Source organism: Mastigoproctus giganteus, chromosome 13 (assembly GCF_048544385.1).
Source record: "Mastigoproctus giganteus isolate SK-2022 chromosome 13, ASM4854438v1, whole genome shotgun sequence".
In the NCBI taxonomy this organism is placed as follows: Eukaryota; Metazoa; Arthropoda; class Arachnida; order Uropygi; family Thelyphonidae; genus Mastigoproctus; species Mastigoproctus giganteus.
This window is the reverse complement of record NC_143587.1, coordinates 165,565,930-165,585,003: the sequence shown is the minus strand read 5'-3', so window position 1 is coordinate 165,585,003 and position 19,074 is coordinate 165,565,930. Positions and strand designations below refer to the sequence as shown.

The 19,074-nt window shown below is 35.7% G+C and overlaps 1 protein-coding gene across 1 annotated transcript in view; it reads right to left on the bottom strand.

The window, feature by feature from the left end:
* Window positions 1-12,106: 12,106 nt before the first annotated feature.
* The window catches only part of LOC150076578 (N-acyl-phosphatidylethanolamine-hydrolyzing phospholipase D-like), a 167,798-nt gene continuing 160,830 nt past the window's right edge, over window positions 12,107-19,074 (bottom strand). The window contains exon 8 of the mRNA XM_090388027.1: window positions 12,107-12,587. The gene's annotated coding sequence lies outside the window, so the exon portion shown is untranslated. The remainder of the gene's footprint in view (window positions 12,588-19,074) is intronic.

Below are 19,074 nucleotides of genomic sequence, written 5' to 3'. Positions count from 1 at the left end.
TGACTCTGTTAATGATTCGATTAGTGATTCTAAAGAAAAAAAAGGCCAGGTTCCCCCCCCCCCCACTTCGTGAGGGTTTCAAGCTCCTGTGGGATTCAACTTCTACTCCAGACCGATAGGCACCTCCGTAGCCAGGTGGGAAGGAGCAGCAGTGCGTAGCGCACGCTTCTTGATTAGACCGGGGTTCGAGCCCGTCACCACCAAATACGGAGGATGCGGAAAGGTCAGGGAATGACCACCGCATATCCCGGAGCAATATGGCCTTAGTTGCTAATGCTCCTAAAAACCAAATAACAAATAAATAACAACACCAGACCGATAACACCTACCGTCTGTTTATCGAGCGAGCAATACAAATTCCGTTACAGCAAAGTACTTTTACCGGTAAATTTCATCGAACTTTTGCTTGCTTCTCGTGCAGGCTCTCTTTACTTTAGCCATTTTTTATAGTTATATGGGAGACTGAAATGCAGTTGTGGGAGACAAAAGAGAAGGAAATATTGTTGGAAATTTCGGGCTAGGAGCAAGGAATTTGAGGGGGTTTTTTTTTTTTTTTTTTTGGTAGCTGTTGGCGCATCGGCTTCTGTGGCCATAGTGCACCTTCCAAGGTTTTTGCAGTACTTTGATCCAACCAAGCCCGAGGCGGGATTCGAACCCGCGACCTTTGGGTTGCCAGGCCGGTCAGCAATTTGAGGGGACAACGACCAATTGATTTCTGTAAATCAAGAAAGATTTGTGTAACCAACACTTGGTTTCAGGCTCCACTACGATGTAGGTATACGTGGAAAAAATCCTGGAGATTCTCGTAGATATCAGTTATACTACATTCTGGCAAAAACAAAGATACCGCAATGAGGTAAAAAAAAAAAAAAAGCCATGCCTTTTCCAGGAGCAGATGTGGACAGTGACCATTCAATGGTGAAATTGATAACAGAACTAAAGCTAAAGAAAATGAATGGAAAGAAAATTAATAATAAATGGAATCTAAAAAAAACTAAACAATGAAGAAATAAGAATACTGTTCCAGAATACTACAAACAGCTATAATGAGGTAAATAAGGAGAGTATGATAAACAATATTGACCAGATGTGGAATAGCATTAAAGAAACTATAAAAAGCAGCTCGTAAATTTCTGGGAAATGGAAACAAGGCGAAAAGAAAACCATGGATAACAGAAGACATCCTTCAAATGATGGATCAAAGAAGAATCTTCAAAAATATGAAAACAAAAGATGGAAAAAATAATTACCATACTCTCAAGAATGAAATTAATGAGAATGCAGAAAAGCAAAAGATAAATGGTGGACAGAACAATGCCGAGAAATCGAATCCATGCAGTATGGACGAACAGATAGGGCCTACAAGAAAATGTAATGGAATTCACACCAGAGCAATCAGGAATGAAAAAGATAATGCCATTCTTGATGCAAAAGAACAAGAGACATGGTGAAAGTATATAGAGGATTTATACATGGAACCATGTAGTTACACTTGGAAATATGATGAGAAAGGAGAACAAAACTTAAAACAAGATCAAATATTAAAAGAATTTGAGCTAGCTTTAAAGTTATTTCCTAACAACAAAGCTCCTGGTATAGATACTATTACAGCAGAATTAATAAAGAACAGTGGAGATCAAGTAAAGCAATCACTGTTTGGATTGATTTTGAAAGCATATAGTGAAGGACAACCCTTCTCAACCCTTTCAAGGAATAGGCCTCCATAGCTGAGTGGTCAGGAGCAGGAGTGCAGTAGCACACGCTCTGAGTAGACCGGGATTCAGACCTCTGACTGCTAAATATGGTCGATCTGCCAACCCGGACTGGACCAGCATGGAAGATTATGGTCCATTTCCCTCAGCATGAATTGTTGAGGCAACCCACTGCAGGATGGAAGCCTCTTCCATCCTGCAGTGGTTGATAATGGCTGCAGTTTATTTATTTTTTTTATAGTGAAGGAAAATGGCCAGAAGAACATGGTATTACCGTCATAGTACCAATATCAAAAAAAATCTGCACCAATCAAATGCAAAGACTACAGAACCATCAGCCTCATATCACATGCATCAAAAATTCTCTTAAAAATCATAAAAATATGAATAGAATCCTACATCAAACACTTTTTAGAGGATACACAATGTGGCAGAACTTATCTGCAAAAGATGCAATAGGAACTTTAAGATTCTTAGGCAAAAGAATGATAAACAATGGCAGGAATCTGTGTGTGTGTGTGCTTTATTGACTATGCAAAAGCATTTTACGCGGTAATTTGGAATGAGCTTTTTCCTCTATTAGAAAACATGGGATGTCCACCAAAATTAATTAGGATAATATTTGACTTGTATAAAAGACAAAAGGCCATCATCAGGTTAAATGGAGAACTGACAGAAACAGTAAAAATAGGGAGAGGGGTGAGGCAAGAATGCCTGCTTTCCCTAGGTTTATTTAATATATTTGCAGAATTAATAGTCAAAGAAGCATTTGATGGTAAAAAGTTAGGTATAAAGATAGGCAGAAGAACACTTAGCAGAATCAATTTTGCAGATGATCAGGTAATCCTTGCAGGTAGCCCAAGAATGTTATCCAATATGCTAAAATGGTTAACTAAGAAAGTGAAGAAACATGGAATGAAGATTAACACTAATAAAATGATGATAAGTAAAAAGCCAAAACAATTTCACATTGAAACTGATGAAAAATAGAACAGGTACTGAGAAAAAATAGAACAGGTAACAAAATTCAAATATCTAAGACAGATTATAACACAAGATTCATCTTGCCACAGTGAAATCGGTTCAAAAATTGCAATGGCAAAACAAGTATTTAGAGGTAAAATCTCTTTACTAAGTCAAAGAAATATGTCACTATACCTAAAAAAAAAAGAATTATGAAAACATACATTTGGTCAACTGCTTTGTATTCAGCAGAGACATGGACATTAAACAAAACCAACTTGAAAAAACTAGAGGCTTTTGAGATGTGGTGCTGAATGGAAAAGATTAACTGGAGACAGAAAAAAATAAGTAATATCATGGTTTTACAACGTGTAGGAGAAGAAAGAGAATTGCTAAGAAGAATCAGAAGACAATGGCTACAATGGATCGGACACACCATGAGGCATAGAGGGATGTTACTGGATATGCTGGAAGGCAAAATATCGGGAAAAAGAAAACAAGGAAGATTAAGAAACACCATCACAAATACAATTCTGAAGGAAACTGGACTTCGAAGCTATGCAGAAGTGAAACACCTAGCACAAGACCGGGAGAAATGGAGACAGCTCATCAAAGGGACAAACCAGTCGATAGACTGAAGAAGATACACTTATAATTTATGCTTCTTTTATACCAACTATATTTGTTAATTTGAGTTATAATAAAGGAAATATAAGTAATTGTTCAATTTAATTTTTTAACCATATAAATCTCCTTGAATCACATTTTTAAATATACCGTATTTCCCCATGTATAAGACGCACCTTAATTTTAGGGACCGAAATTTTTAAAAAAAAAATGTATTACATAAAGTTATTGAACTCAAGTTTTATTCATCATAAAATTCATACAACTCATCACTGTCAAAACTCCCATCCATTAGCTTGTCCTCATCTGTGTCTGATGACGAATCACTGTCTTCATATATTGCCTCGTCCTCAGTTCCATCTATGGCATTTGAAATGCCACACTTCTTAAATGACTTGACAACGATCTCAATCTTGATATTATCCCAGGATCTTTTCACCCAGGAACAAACTTCTCCTATAGTTCGTTTCTTCACTCTTCCTGCTGGTGTCAAATTGTCCCCAGAAGACTTCATCCATTAGTTCCATTCGTCTCTCGTGAAAGCTTTGAAGGGTTTGTTACTGCTGATATCAAGTGATTGGAGCTCGGATGTCAAGCCTCCAGGTATAACGGCAAGTTTTGTTTTTTGCTCTGCAGCAATCTTTGTATTTTTTGTTATGTGTGCCCTGAACTGATCAAGCACCAATAGGGTAGGTTTGTGTAAGAGCCCACTTGGTCTCCTGCTCCAAACTTTCTCAAACCAGATCTTCATCCCATCCTGATCCATCCAACCTTTGTCATGAACAGGGACAATCACTCCTCGAGGAATGTCTTCTTTTGACATTGTTTTGCGTTTGAAAATCAGCATAGGAGGCAGTTTCGTCGGCACAACAAGCTAGAACTGTATAATGGCTCTTTTCATGTCCACTGGTCTTCACATTTACAATTTTCACCCACTTCTTATCAACAGTTCTGTTACTTGGGACATCAAATTGAAGGGGGATTTCGTCCATATTTGCAATCTGTCCCAACTCAAACTGATGTCTTCCGACATTGAATAACAAAATGATGAAATTCAAGGACCTTCTGCTCATAGCTTTCAGGCATGTTTTAGGCAAGTTTGGTGCATGTACGCATGCTTAGTCCATTCCATTTCATGAACCTGAAGCACCAATTGTGTCCTCCTTTCAAAGGAGGACACCAATTGTGTCCTCCTTTGAAATCAGTAACTTCTTTTTTCATCAGCAATTCTTCTTGCCTCATGCTGAACCATCTTTGTGGACACAGGAATTCCAATTGCCCTTTGCTCTTCAATCCCCTCTCTAAATCAGGCCATTTTGCTGACTTGCCTCTAATGGCCTTCTTCTGCCGTAGCATTTTCAGTAGGGTTTCTTCTTCCCATAGCCAGTCTCGGATTGTTTTCTCAGTTGGAGGAGGAACAAACTTACATTCAGCAGCACAATTTCCATTCACTTTTGCAGACTGGATCACCTTTAACTTGAATTCAGCACTGTACAAAAATCTTTTCTGAGCCATTTCTGGGCAGAACGTGGCAAAACGTAACCTAATATACTGGTAACAAGTGCGAAACAATGAGCGCAAAGACATCAAGCACGAAAAAGCGGGAAATGCAAGTAAAAAAAATCTACAACCACTGTAATAAGACGCACCCAGTTTTTAGACCCCAAATTTTTCGAAAAAATGTGCGTCTTATACATGGGGAAATACGGTAATATACAGGAACCTGAAAGTTCTAATTTCTCAGTGGGCCTCTTTATCTTCAGTCTGACCCTGCATGTAATCAAAGAACTGGCAAAGGTTTTGTGCCATAATGCTTGTCAAATAATATTATTTAAATTACACTGAGTGATTTTAAGTCTAGATGAAAATCTAGACTTAAAATCACTCAACGGTTATTGTTGTTGTTGTTATTTGGTTTTTAGGAGCATTAGCAACTAAGGCCATATTGCTCCAGGGATATGTGGTGGTCATTCCCTGACCTTTCCGCATCCTCCGTATTTGGTGGTCATGGGCCCGAACCCCGGTCTAATCAAGAAGCGTGTGCTACGCACTGCTGCTCCTGCCCACCTGGCTACGGAGGTGCCCACTCAACAGTTGTAGGATAGATGTGCAGAAGTTGGCCTTTAGCCAGCGGGTTGTTGATTGCTGGAACAAACTTCCATCTGTCGTAGAAGTTGATAGCTTAAATAGATTCAAGGCAGAACTGGACAACACATTTGGAGAGAGGGGATGGGTGAAATAAGGGGTTTTTTTTTTTTTTGGCTGATGCTATATAAGCTTGTTTTCTTGCATCATGTTCCCTTGCTAATGCTAATGTTAATTAAGTCACGTTTAAGGAATAATAGCAGAATTGGACAGTATCAAGCAATGTATTTTTGAATATCGAATATTTATATTTTACAATTTTTTATTCCCCCCCCAAATAAAAAAATGATGGTCCTTTATTTTAGTAAAGTCAGTATTCGTCTTTGAGAAATTAATATTAAAAATAAAACTAGAAAAACTACATTTCTGTTGTTTCTTGAAATTTTGCTGAACTGGGAGGCAGGGGTTTAAGAAAAATGAAACATTAAAAGTGCAAAGGATGAACTTTCAAAAACAAAATTGAACAAAGATAAATAATCTTTATTTACATAAGTTTTGTGCAATAATATAACATTCCTTTTAAAATTGCTCATTTCTTCTTATATAAAACATTTTACAGCAATGAACAGTGATATATATATATCTCAACAAACATACAAGAAAAACTGAAATGATCCCATGATTAAAAATGTTATTCTGATGAGATGAAATACACCAATATACAAACATTAATGTGCAGTATTAGTGCAAAAATGAGGCATATAGTGTCCTTGCACTTTTCATTTGCAATTAAAAAAACTTACAAAATACAAAACTGCAATAAAAGAACTGTATGTTTACTTTCTCTAATATGAAACAGAGACATAGCTATATATATTATGCCTGATGCTGTCTTGCTCATTATATTTATGGCACATATGGCAATTTTACATTACTTTGCAAATTTAAAATGCCAAACTATGTTAATTTCAACCACCATGTTCAAAGCACAGTCCTTACAACATATTTAAATATTTATGAAATCTTAATTCACTCTTAATTTTCTTAACAATTCAATCTTAATATTCTCAACAAATATGACTTTCAATATTAAATATTTTTACTGTATCACAATATGCTTACACACAACCTTAAGTATGCTTGTGCTAAAAACTACTTTATTTCTTACAAAAACAACACTTTAGCAACTACATAACAAAAATAATAATGCTTAGTAGATGTCAAAAACAAGACTAGAATATATTTCAGTGTATCTTTCTACTGATCATCTTATAAAGTGATAAAAACCTTGACAGAAATCACAACTTCAACAAGGTACATTTTATGATATGCATGTAAAATCATCATGCAAAATAATTGATTCTAAAAGATGTGCAAGTGCACTTAGAGGTTAAGTATTTCAACATTAAATTCATACTTCAGTAAAGAAGTGGGGCACTATTTCAGAGCTACTCTGCATTACGACAGAATGTGGATATATATACAATGACAGAATGTGGATATATATACTCTTTAGAAATGTTATTTATCCATAAGCCCACCTAGCACGAGTAAATTTTTAATCAAATAACTTCATCCAATAGGTGACTCTGTTATTCATTAAAAACTCAAAGGCTGGTTGACTGGTTTTGGACTTATTTTGGGTCACTTGTTAGTTAACAGATAGCCTCAATTAGAGGCTATGTTGTTAAGCAATGAATAAATGTACCAAATCTAAAGAAGCAGCTAATAGTGTGTGTAAGAAAAACCTGTCAATTGAAAATATAACAAAATTCTTTGTGATGTAACCACTATTGCTGGGCTGTGTAAGCTCAAGTCCTGTCACTGGGACAAGAGTGCCTCCAGACAGTCATGACAGAAAGCAGAACATAGAGTAGCATTATTTTCTCAAACTATTTCAATACTTTGTTGAACAGTATTAATTTTTCAACAAATACTTTGTTGAAACAGTATTAATTTTTTTTTTTTTTACTGAAATGCTGTATTGGGCCAGTAATAGAGGTTATATCATATCATATTTAACTGGAAATTTTTAACTGGAAGTTTTTCTTCTGCATACCATTCGGCTACTCATGTAGATTTCATACATTTAATCACTGCTCAACAGTCACGACACAGTCTAAGTTTTTTAATGAATAACAGATTCACCTACTGGGTAAATTAATCAGTTTAAAAATCAGCCAACTTTACGCTGACTCTTGGATAAACAGTTGTTTCTAAAGAGCATAAGTTTCTAAAGAGCATATCGCTGCTGCTGGAGGGACAAAAGTGTCAGATAGTCATAGCAGAAAAAGAGTACCATTATTTTGTCAAACCTAATTTTTACTCTAACATGATTCACTGAATATGTGACATTACTCCACAAAAAGTCTACATTATTTATGGTAATATTAGATTTTAAATTATATTAATCAATTTATGCCAAATGGCAAGGCAGTGGATGCCAGGCACAGGTGGCAAATTAACTTACAGTGCAATAAAATAAATTATTCCGAATGATTATAACAAATATTTTAGAAAACAGCTGTATACAAATTTCAGAATTTGCAAAAATATTTCAGTGTTTTTAAATAAATAAATAATTATGCACACACACACACACACATGGCATGGAAGACTTGCAACTCCAAACAAGAATGAAGAAATTACAAATGCTTTTTAGCAAAATAATTAAATAAGTTTATAAGATAATAAATAAACAGCACATAGAGAAAGGCACAAAGGTTAAAGAATACTATCCAGCAGGAATTCTGAAAGCTAGAGACAGTACTAATGTTGCAGCTGTTCAAGCAAGTTTCACCTATAGACCTCATATTTGCAATTGCAAAGACCTCAATTGTACAGACCTCATATTTGCAATTTTTTTTTTTTTTTTTTTGGCTGATGCTGTATACGTTTGCTTTTTTGCATCATATGCCTCTACTAATGCTAATAATTGTTGCAGATGACTTTCTTTGACAAATAACTTGAGAATAAGTGATAACTTCTTATATGAATATAGATCCAGTTATTCGTGAAGAAGAAGTTATTTGAAGAAGTTAAATATCAGAACACAGTAAAAAAAAACAGCAAGTGTCCCCCACTCCTGGGTCTACAAAAAAAAAAAAAAAAAAAAGGAAAAAAAAAATGTCACTGCTAATCTAAGCAAGAATACAAAAAAAAACACCCATAGTACACTACATAATTTTTGTAATGATAAATGACATGCATAAACACTTTCAAGAAATACTGTTCTGCATATCAATGAAGCTTTACTTTTAATAATCCTTTTAAGCAGGGTAAACCATCTCCTCTGGTAGCGCTTTGTCTCAAACACTGACCTTCTAATGACTGTAATGAGTACAACAAACACTGTACAGAGAAATACACTGGGCCAGTAAATCAGAATGTCTTATAATGGGAGAGTTTAACTTTCCAGATATTGACTGGAACTTGTGGACTGGTTACTCGCAAACTAGCAAGACTTTTTTGGATTTACTGGATGACTGTTTTCTTCAGCAAAATGCTCAAGATGCAACCAGAGGAAGTACTTTTGATCAGATTATCAGCAGCGATTATTCATGCATTAAGAATCTGCAGATAAAGGAACAACTAAAGAAGTTTTATGTCATAAAGGTGACTATGGTAGTCTCAGACAGTTTTTAAAATTCTATAATGTGGGACCAACTAATAATGTTACCAAAAGCAAATTTTAAATGGGAAGCATTCAAAGAAGTAATCTTGGAAGCTACTACACTTTTCATACCAACTAAGAAATATTGTTCAAGATTTAGCCTAAATGGAAGTCAGATGAACTAATGAGACTCGTGATAAAGAATAAAAATGCACGGGATGCATATAAATTATCAGGCAACACAGAAGCATATGGTAGATATAAACTAGTCTGTAATCAAATCACAAATGAGGTTAGGCAGGCAAAGGCAGATTATGAGAAATCTATGACAAAGGATGCAAAGACTTCTTTACTTATGAAAACTCTAAAAGTAAGGGGATGACTGTTTTCTACAGCAGAATGCTCAAGATGAACCAGATTGGTCCACTTGACATTGACTGTTAATAATCCTGCTCAGATAGCAAATAAACTGAATGAGTATTTTGCATCTACATTCATACATGAAGAATTCTGTAGGGAAGTGAAGGCCAGAAGCTTATTAAACTGTAACAGGGTGCTAAATGATTTTATAATAATTAGCATAGTGGAGGAAAAACTGTTGAAGTTAAATATAAGAAAGTCACCTGAGGTGGATGGGATCTATCCAGTTATATTAAATGAGGAGGCAAAGGAAATAAGCAAACCCTTAGCCATAATTACAAGAGCATCCTTGTACTCAGGGGAGGTCCCCACTGACTGGAGATGTGCAAATGGATCCCCAATTCACAAAGGGGGATCAAAGGGTGACAGGGGTAATTACAGACCTGTTAGTTTAACTTCTATTTCATGGAAAATAATGGAGTCATTGGTTAAAGAAGCACTGCAGGATCATCTAGATGACTGCAGTAATAATTCAGTAGAAATCTTGTCTCGCCAATTTGATTGAATACTATGATGTGGTGAAAAACGAACTGGATGCAAAAAATAATTTATGTCATATGCTTGGATTTCAAGAAAGCTTTTGATACTGTTGCACATGGAAGAGTACTGTACAAACTGGAGCAGTATGCATTAAGGGCAAGTTACTACAATGGATAAAAGGGAAATAAACACTGAGTGGGAGAAGACAGGGAGTGGTAATCAATAGACACTGCTCTTCATGGACTATGTTATTAGTGGAGCCCACCAGGGTCGGTGTTGGGCCCATTGCTGTTTTGTATATTTATCAATATTTATGAATGCATATCATCTTAATATCAAAGTTTGGCAGAGTTTTTCTAGATCATGTTGCAGTATGCTACTGCAACATGATCTACAAAAGTTGGGCAGATGGGCTGAGAAGCGGCAATTGAAGTTTAACACTGACAAATGCAAAGAAGTACTGCATATGGGTAGCAGTAACCCCAGGGAAGGTTTTTTTTTTTTTGTAGTTGTTGGCACATTGGCTTCTGTGGCCATAATGCACCTCCCAAGATTTTTGTAGTACTTTGATCCAAACCCAAGGTGAGAATCGAACCCGCAACCTTTGGGTTGCCAGGCAGGCACTTTACCCACCCGGCTAGCCCGGTTGGCCCCAGGGAAGTGTACCAACTGTGTGGTACTACACTCAGGGTAGTTTCGAATGAAAAAGACCTGGAGATAATTGTGCAGTCAGATATGAAGTTTTCTAAGCAGTGTAGACAGGCTGACAGAGCAGGTCATGGGGTCTTGTCAATGATATATATACAGGAATTTTGCCAGCAGGGATAAGGAGGTTGATTATCACTTTATATAAGGCAATGTTCAGGCCACAGCTTGGGTACTGGTGTACAGGTCTGGAGGTCTCATTTTAGGAAGGATGTGGAATTGCTAGAATGAGTACAGAGAAGGGCAACAAAATTGGTGAGAGCAAAGTGTTGCTGTTACAGGCTTAAGTTCTGCAAATTGCAGTGCGTGTCTGAAGACTAGGCACCTGTGAAGTGGTCTGATTGAGGTGTATAAGGTCTTGAATGATTTTGAGCAGGCTCAGTGCTGATGTGATTCTTCCTCTTGCTCAGAACATGAGAGAGAATAAACTTAAATTGATGAAAGACAGTTGTAGAATAGATGTGCAGAAATTTGCCTTTAGCCAATGAGTAGTTGAAACAAACTGCCATCTATTGTGGTGGCAGTTCATAGCTTAAATCCAGCAGGAACTGGAAAAACGTGTGGAGCAAATGGATGGGTGAAATGGGAAGGATTTTTTTTTTTTTTTTTTTGCTGATGCTGTATAAGCATGCTTTCTTGCATCCTATGCCTCTACTAATGCTAATAACTGAAAATTATGGCAGACACTTCTAACTGTTCTTGATAGACTTTTGCCTCTGGGAATTGTCGTCCCAACCACGTTTTTCTTATAATCTTTTTTTTTTTTTTACTTCCAACTCTAAGGTCTATGAAGCATTTCTATTTTTTTCAAAAAGAGATAAATATATACCAGCAGTGTATTTATATATTTCATAATTAGTAATGCACTTTCCTCCTCCTATTTTCCTGAGCAGTCATGTAATGTCAACAACACAAATGACTACCTCTTGCTAAAAAGTTTCAGAAAGAGATAGTCATTTAAGTGCATACTACCCACTCTTTCTCCATGTGTTCTTTTAGAGAATTGCTTGGAATTTTAACTACAAATGTTCAAGGCTAAGATCGTGAACATTTGTTGTTTTTTAATGAGTTAGTATGTTTCAAGGAAGAAAATATCTTAAAATTCATAGGGTAAAGTATTGTGCTGACTGCATGATTTTCATTTTCTAAAACATAACTTTGATATTTTCCTTTTATTTTCTTATTTATGATTGGTAATGGAAGTTTTGCATATATTAAAATATCAAAGTTTAAAGAACCTGAATAAAATAGATCACTGCTGTATATTGACCAAGTGCCTATGCAAATAAGAACTTACTACATTGGTTTCTTTTTTCTTTTTTTTTTTTTGGTAGTTGTTGGCGCATTGGCTTCTGTTGTCAAAATGCACCTCCCAAGGTTTTTGCAGTACTTTGATCCAAGCCCGAGGCGGGATTCGAACCCACGACCTTTGGGTTACTAGGCAGGCATTTTACCCACCCAGCTAGCCCGGTAGGCATATTGGTTTCTGTGATAGAGTATATCTTTAATGAAGTTGATATATTAATTATATGAAAAAAAGCAATTATGCTTTAGCCCAACTGTTTAAATGAATGCACACAGCAGAAATTTGCGCAAGAGTAATCATTTTACTAGGACAAAGAAGTGCACAGAAGGAAGCACACCCTGCATGAAAGGACTAATTAAAGTAAAACATCAGTATTCCTTTTCATTTTCACATTCCTTTCACTATTCCTAGCATCACCACACCAAAGTATTCCTATTCCTTTCAAGTGATAGGTGGGGGGGGGGTGTACGCGTGCGCGCACATACATGTGATGTTTGTTATTTTGCAGCAAATAAACTGTATATCCCATCATAATGAAAGTAATCCCTTCCCTTAATCTATGATGGTTATTTTAAATAACTGTGCATTCCTTGATTTTAAAAAGAATTTCAGTAAGTATTATCAAAAGTCACATTTGCTTGTTTAGACAGCCTTGTCTCTTCTGCCAGCTATGCACCTATAAAGAGCACAAAAATTTTGCAAAATAAAATCCACAAAAACCAAAAACTATATCAAACACACAAATCAAAACATAAAACTATATATATATATATATAAAAAAACATGAAAGCCAAATCTTATGTCCTTTTACATAACACATCATCAGTTCTGAAGATATGAGGTGGTTGGTTAGGAGGGTGTGGCTCTATGCTACAACCTCAAAGTATATACAAAGAAATTCAAAAGAAGGAAAATTTTGAAAGTAGAGAGAGAGAGAGAGAGAGAGAGAGAGAGAGAGAGAGAGAGAGAGAGAGAGAGAGAGAGAGAGAATTTATTTAAAGGGATAAACATTAGTGCAATTTCAGGGTATATTTCAATATTTATTTAAATGGTTAAATATAGGGCACTATCTTGGAGTGCACATGCATGTGTACATACACTCCATGATAGTGTCTTCTTGATGAAAACAAATTAGAAATACTGAAATTGATTACATCTGAAACTTGGATATTGCATGAGATCTGGCCTGGCTGGAAAACTTAAAAGCTGAAAATAATTTTTAAACTGGAATGAGACAGTCTCCTCTCTACTTCAAGTTGTATTAGAAAAACACTCAATACATGCAAATGAAAACTGAATATTTAAAAATATAAAATAAAAATAATTGTTTAAAAAAATAATAAATATGCTGAAAACCATTTTAATGTGCTAAATTTATATAAACAATACTAATGAAACACTCATTAACTGCATGTTAGAATTCAATTCCAAATATGGAAAGAGTCAGAAAGGTAATTTGATAAATCAAAAATAAATAATTATGGCTAGCTGTTAAAACAAGAATGCAGATGGTAAAGGCTTTAAAGTCAATGGCACTATTTCACTAAAGGCTCAACATATATTTTTGAAACACCAGACCTAATTCTACAGCTTTTAAAAATATTTTATATAACTATTACAACCAAACTTCTGCCAAACAGACCTATCTGCTACTGCCAGCTTGCCAACCGGGCTAGCCAGGTAGGTAAAGTGCATGCCTGGCAACCCAAAGGTCGCGGGTTCGATTCCCGCCTCGGGCTTGGATCACAGTAAAATGCAAAAACTTTGGGAGATGCATTATGGCCATAGAAGCTGATGTGCCAACAACTAACAAGAAAAAAATATATAAATAAATAAATAAATACTGCCAGCTATGAATAGACAATACAAAATTTCCAGATGTAGCACCAATCAAATTTTTAAAATGAACTGACAAGACACTCCTGTTCCTAACATCCCTTGTCAGTTACTCAGTAAACAGTAAAAAGTAGTGAACGTTCAACTGTGAATAGCAAATATATTTGCAGTTCTAGAAATTTTGTAGTCTCACTAATAAATTCATTATTCAATATCTAGGTTTCATTCTTTGAATAAAGGCTTATTAATTTTTATTTCTTCTTATTATTTTTCACATGCGACTGCATCTAACAAGATACATCTGTTTCTCAGATTCAAGTTTACACTAAGAGCTGTATGCAGTATATATATGTTTCTTCTCTTGAAACTGGTTGGCAACTATTCCACGAATGTCACACACTGTAGAGGTTGATGAAATATTATGCCCTTTCGTTCACCAAGAGCTTGCGGTTTCAAGCAAGGTAAGAAAGATGAAAATTTGCCATTATGTATTAATAATTGATTGTCTGACCTGTATTAAACTTTTGGTCTTTTTAGGAATTTATTTACAAAAATTCCACATCCTTTAAAGGTAGTATGTAGACAAAAGAAGAGACAATATGGTCTCAGCAAGTGAAACACACAGTGATTTTTAGTGGTGCTTTCTGAAATTCCTTCCAAATTTGAGAAAGGTGTAAAATAACCAAAATGTGATTCTGGCATTAATCACCGTACAACTCTATTTGAATGAAATTCCCTTGTTCTCCACCCCACTGTCTTACTTTAGGTCTAGCAACTGCATCCATATATAAACTCTAAGGGAGCATGCTACTTAGAGTAGTAATTCATTCAGGTTGTCATATTCTCTGAAGCATAAAATAAGAAAAAACAATTTTGAGTGGCTCTGATGTGTGTTTGATGATGCATGAAATATGATTAGAACTAAAAATTGGCGATTATAAATACTGTTATAAGTTTATTGGCTTATTTCAAAAGGAAGCCTTCAAACGGTGAATATAGCCCTTTCATAAGTGTGCGTGCACGTGTTGTGTGTGTGCATTCCAATACGACTGTATACGCATTCCCAAAGGTCATTGGGAATGCGTATACAGTCGAACTCTATACAGTTAGTCCCTGAATTATGCAAGCCCGAGTTATGCAAATTCAGATTTGCGTAAATTTTTTTTGGTAAAATCATAAAGATACTTTCTGTAATATTTTTAAGAGTGAAGTCGAATGAAGGAACAATAAGTGTAAGTTTTTATTTTCGCTCCCAAACTATGTTTGGATAATAACCTGCAGTGTAACTAGAATCTAGGTAAATAAATTTCATTTTCTGCTTTAAAATATCTGAAGAAATATTCAACAACAGGTGTTTGAGACAGGTGAATTACGTTGAAGCACTTCAGAGAAACCCCCACATTTAAGCCATGTGGACTGTGTCCCATTGGCTATTTCTCCTGAGAATTACACTCTAGACATTTAACATCCTTGATGGAATACGCAATATTTCAAGAGCCTGGAATGATATGACAACAATTTGTGTGAGTGAAGTTTGGAAAAATCTAAAAAATTCTGAGCTTAACAACGAAGGCTTCAAACAAAGATGAGCTGATGTCTTCTGTTACCCAAGAAATTGTAAACTTAGCTGAGAAGTTCCAGCTGGTCCTGGAGAACAAAGATGTAGATGAGTTTGTGGATGTACAAGTTAAAGATTTAAACAGAAGACCTAGCCCAGCTGAATATGCTATGTTATTATTATTATTTGTTATTATTTGGTTTTTAGGAGCATTAGCAACTAAGGCCATATTGCTCCGGGATATGCAGTGGTCATTCCTTGACCTTTCCGCATCCTCCGTATTTGGTGGTGACGGGCTCGAACCCCGGTCTAATCAAGAAGCATGTGTTACGCACTGCTGCTCCTTCCCACCTGGCTACGGAGGCGCCTCTGAATATGCAAACAGTTGAGGAGCAAGAGAGAGAGCCGAACCCATTGAGGAACCAGAGCAACCCAAGAAGCAGTTCAAATTAAAGGAAATAGCAGAAGTGTTTTGTAAAATTCAGGAAGGTCTCTATGTTTGATGGAATGGATGAAAACACCAAACATTTGTCAAAAATAGAAAGAAAAGTTCAAGACTGCTTGTCATGAAATTTATAAACAGGGGAAAAAAAAGCATACGAAACAGATACTACATCCCTTAACTCTAGTCAGCCTACAACACCCTGTGATTAATGTGTCTTATTAATGCTTCAGGTTCATTTTAAGTTACCTACAGTTCATCACACCTGAAGTGTATAAACTTTGATTCACTGTGTGGTCTAGACAAATTTTCTTAAATATGTACACTGGATTTGATTCCCTTATAAAGCCTACACGGCGTACAAAATACGTATCAGCTTTTATAGTACGATAACAAGCATTTTTTTCTTCCTTTTATGTTTTATTTTCTTATGTGCCACTCTGGTTAATTCACTGCTGTACCCAGATAAAGTTTTTAATTGTTATGGTATATAACTATTTTTCTTCACTCTTCTCAGGATATTATGTAGTTTTTATAATTTTGACATATCAGGGATATAGTAGCAATATTTTATTAGTCATTCCCGAGTTACGTAAAAATCAACTGACGTATCTCTTATGTATGTCAGGAGCAAACTGTATAATGAAATCAATCGCTCCCGTGAAAAAATTCGTTAAACAGAAAAATTCGTTAAACCTTTTCAACACTGAAAAATACTGTAAATTCAGAAAAATGGTAAAAGATGGGAAATAAATCAGAAATAAGTGGGAATGAATAAGTTTTCTAACATTTTAAAACAATTTATTAATACATACACATTAAGAAATGACTGCTTACATGATATTAGTACACAATATATTAGTACACTTTTAGGAATTATATTGTAAAATACAGTGGATTCCGGTTATTTGGGCCACTGGTTAATCGGGGCAGCTGTTTATTTGGGACAAATCTTAAAGAACAGAACCCAATCGAGAAAATAGCCAGGGTTTACTTTGCTTAATTGGAACAACATGCCGTTTAATCAGGGCAGGAGACCGCAGCACTGGAGATTACCCTATGAGTGTCTCCGACCGTACCTTGTGGTTCAGTTGGATTTCTGGAGGTCACAACCACAAAAGAATAAAACAATTAGCAGTCACCTGTTTATTGGGTTTTTCTGTTAGAGCAATCTATCATAAACGGATAAACTCGATCTTATTGAATTTGTGATAATACCAACAGCTGGAATTCTATGGGTTATTGTGGTGAGATGTGTTTACACTTCCATGAAATATTCAATCGTACAAAAAAATTAATTTTCAGAATCTTCTCGTCATTCCTATTTTAAAAGCTTCATAACTTGTTACCCCATTCTCACTTACACATATCGCGTTACTTGCGATTTGTGTGTGTGTGCTGTGTTCTTTGTTATTAATTGCTTATCTTTTTATTGTTTTAAATTTTAATCCCCACTCACAAATATCAGTGAACAGAAATGTAAACTAGTTAGTATGTACATATTAAAGTACGTATTAATTATTCCAATTATCACATATAGTCTTCTGATTTTCATGTGTCATTTAAATTTTTTTAATTGGTAAGGTAATAAAGGGTAAATTTGTGCTTAATATATCTTTACTTTTATAGTCTGTGGATAATATTGCTCCTATTTTTGCTAATTAGAATCACTGTTTAATAGAATTAAAATTCAATTCACAAACGTGATCACAATGACCGGTGCTTACTACACATCGTATAGTGAACAGTACTTTACTATGGCGAGTCCATCGTAACATGATTTGATTGTAGAGTGAACCAATTGTAAAGCGGGGTCCACTGTATTTTTAATTATTTACGTGAAACTTTGCATAATTGGGGCAGCTGCTTAATCGGGCCAAAATGCACTAGTCCCGATGTGTACCAAATAACCGGAATCGACTGTATTTGATTGTTCTTTGTTGTACACTGGATTCTACCATACACTGTTGATAAAAATGTTTGGATTTGTTTAAATACTCAAATATATTTTCTTCCCACTGAAGGTTTCGATGCAAAGTTTCAAATTCTGCCAACATTTCTTGTTTGGAAGGTTTAATATTGCTATTGCCCTCATTTTCATCTAAACTCATTGTTGATATGTCATTAGTTCTTTAAATATGCTCCAAAATGTTGGAGTCACTCGGATATGCAGCTACTATGACATCAATACCAACTCCTAAAAATTCATAAAGAACATTTTCTTCACTGACAAACCTTTCGCTTGGAGTTATTCCAAGATTGCTCAATGTCTTGTAGTAGTCCATCCCTCTCATCACTATTAATTGGTGTTTTTGCAAAACCTACTTTTACGAAACAATTGGCGCCTCCGTAGCCAGGTGGGAAGGAGCAGCAGTGCGTAGCACACGTTTCTTGATTAGACCGGGGTTCGAGCCCGTCACCACCAAATACGGAGGATGCGGAGAGGTCAAGGAATGACCACCGCATATCCCGGAGCAATATGGCCTTAGTTGCTAATGCTCCTAAAAACCAACCAAACAAACAACAAACGAAACAATTAATAAAAATAAATTTTCTGTTTATACTCCGGGACGACCAAACAGTCAGAGGAGTTCACAAGATAGAGAGAGAGAGAATACAAGAAAGAGCACCGTATTCAGTAGTCACGGGCTTGAACCCCGGTCACTCAAGGCACGTGTACTTATGCACCCGCGCGCCTGATCACTAGGCTACGGCGGCCTCTTAATTGTTGGAATGTGATGGAAACAACAATTAATTCTTAATTGTTGTTTCCATCACATCTTGACTCCACACTTTCACCAACTCTGATATGCACATTCACAAATCTAAAACAGAATCTATAGGTTGGTTGGTTTCTATCCTCAGTATAATTTTTTTTCAGTATGCACCTTTGGCAGTGCATTTTCAAAACCTTGGCCCGTTGGCTGCAGTTTAGATGAGGCATTCAGAGGGAACAAAACAAACTTCACACTTGTAAGTTTCGAAATTACAGAGTGGGCAGGGCAGTTGTCAACAATCAACGCGATTTTTCTGTTTTCTTTTCATCATCTTTCTATCGAAATTTAAAATCCACTGTTCAAAAATATTTTCAAAACTGCTTCTTTCCAATGGATAGTCTTTTTCAATCAGAAATAACTTTTTTGAGTAAGCTATGGAACTCTTTAAATTTATCCAGCCAACCAGAACTGGCTTGGAACTCCATAATCTTTTATTTTATTAATAGCCCTGATATCAGCACATTTTGGTCTCAAATCAATTTTATCTGCTTAAAAACTGCTTCATCTACATCTTCACACAGGCATAATTTCGCATGCTTCTGATTGGGTT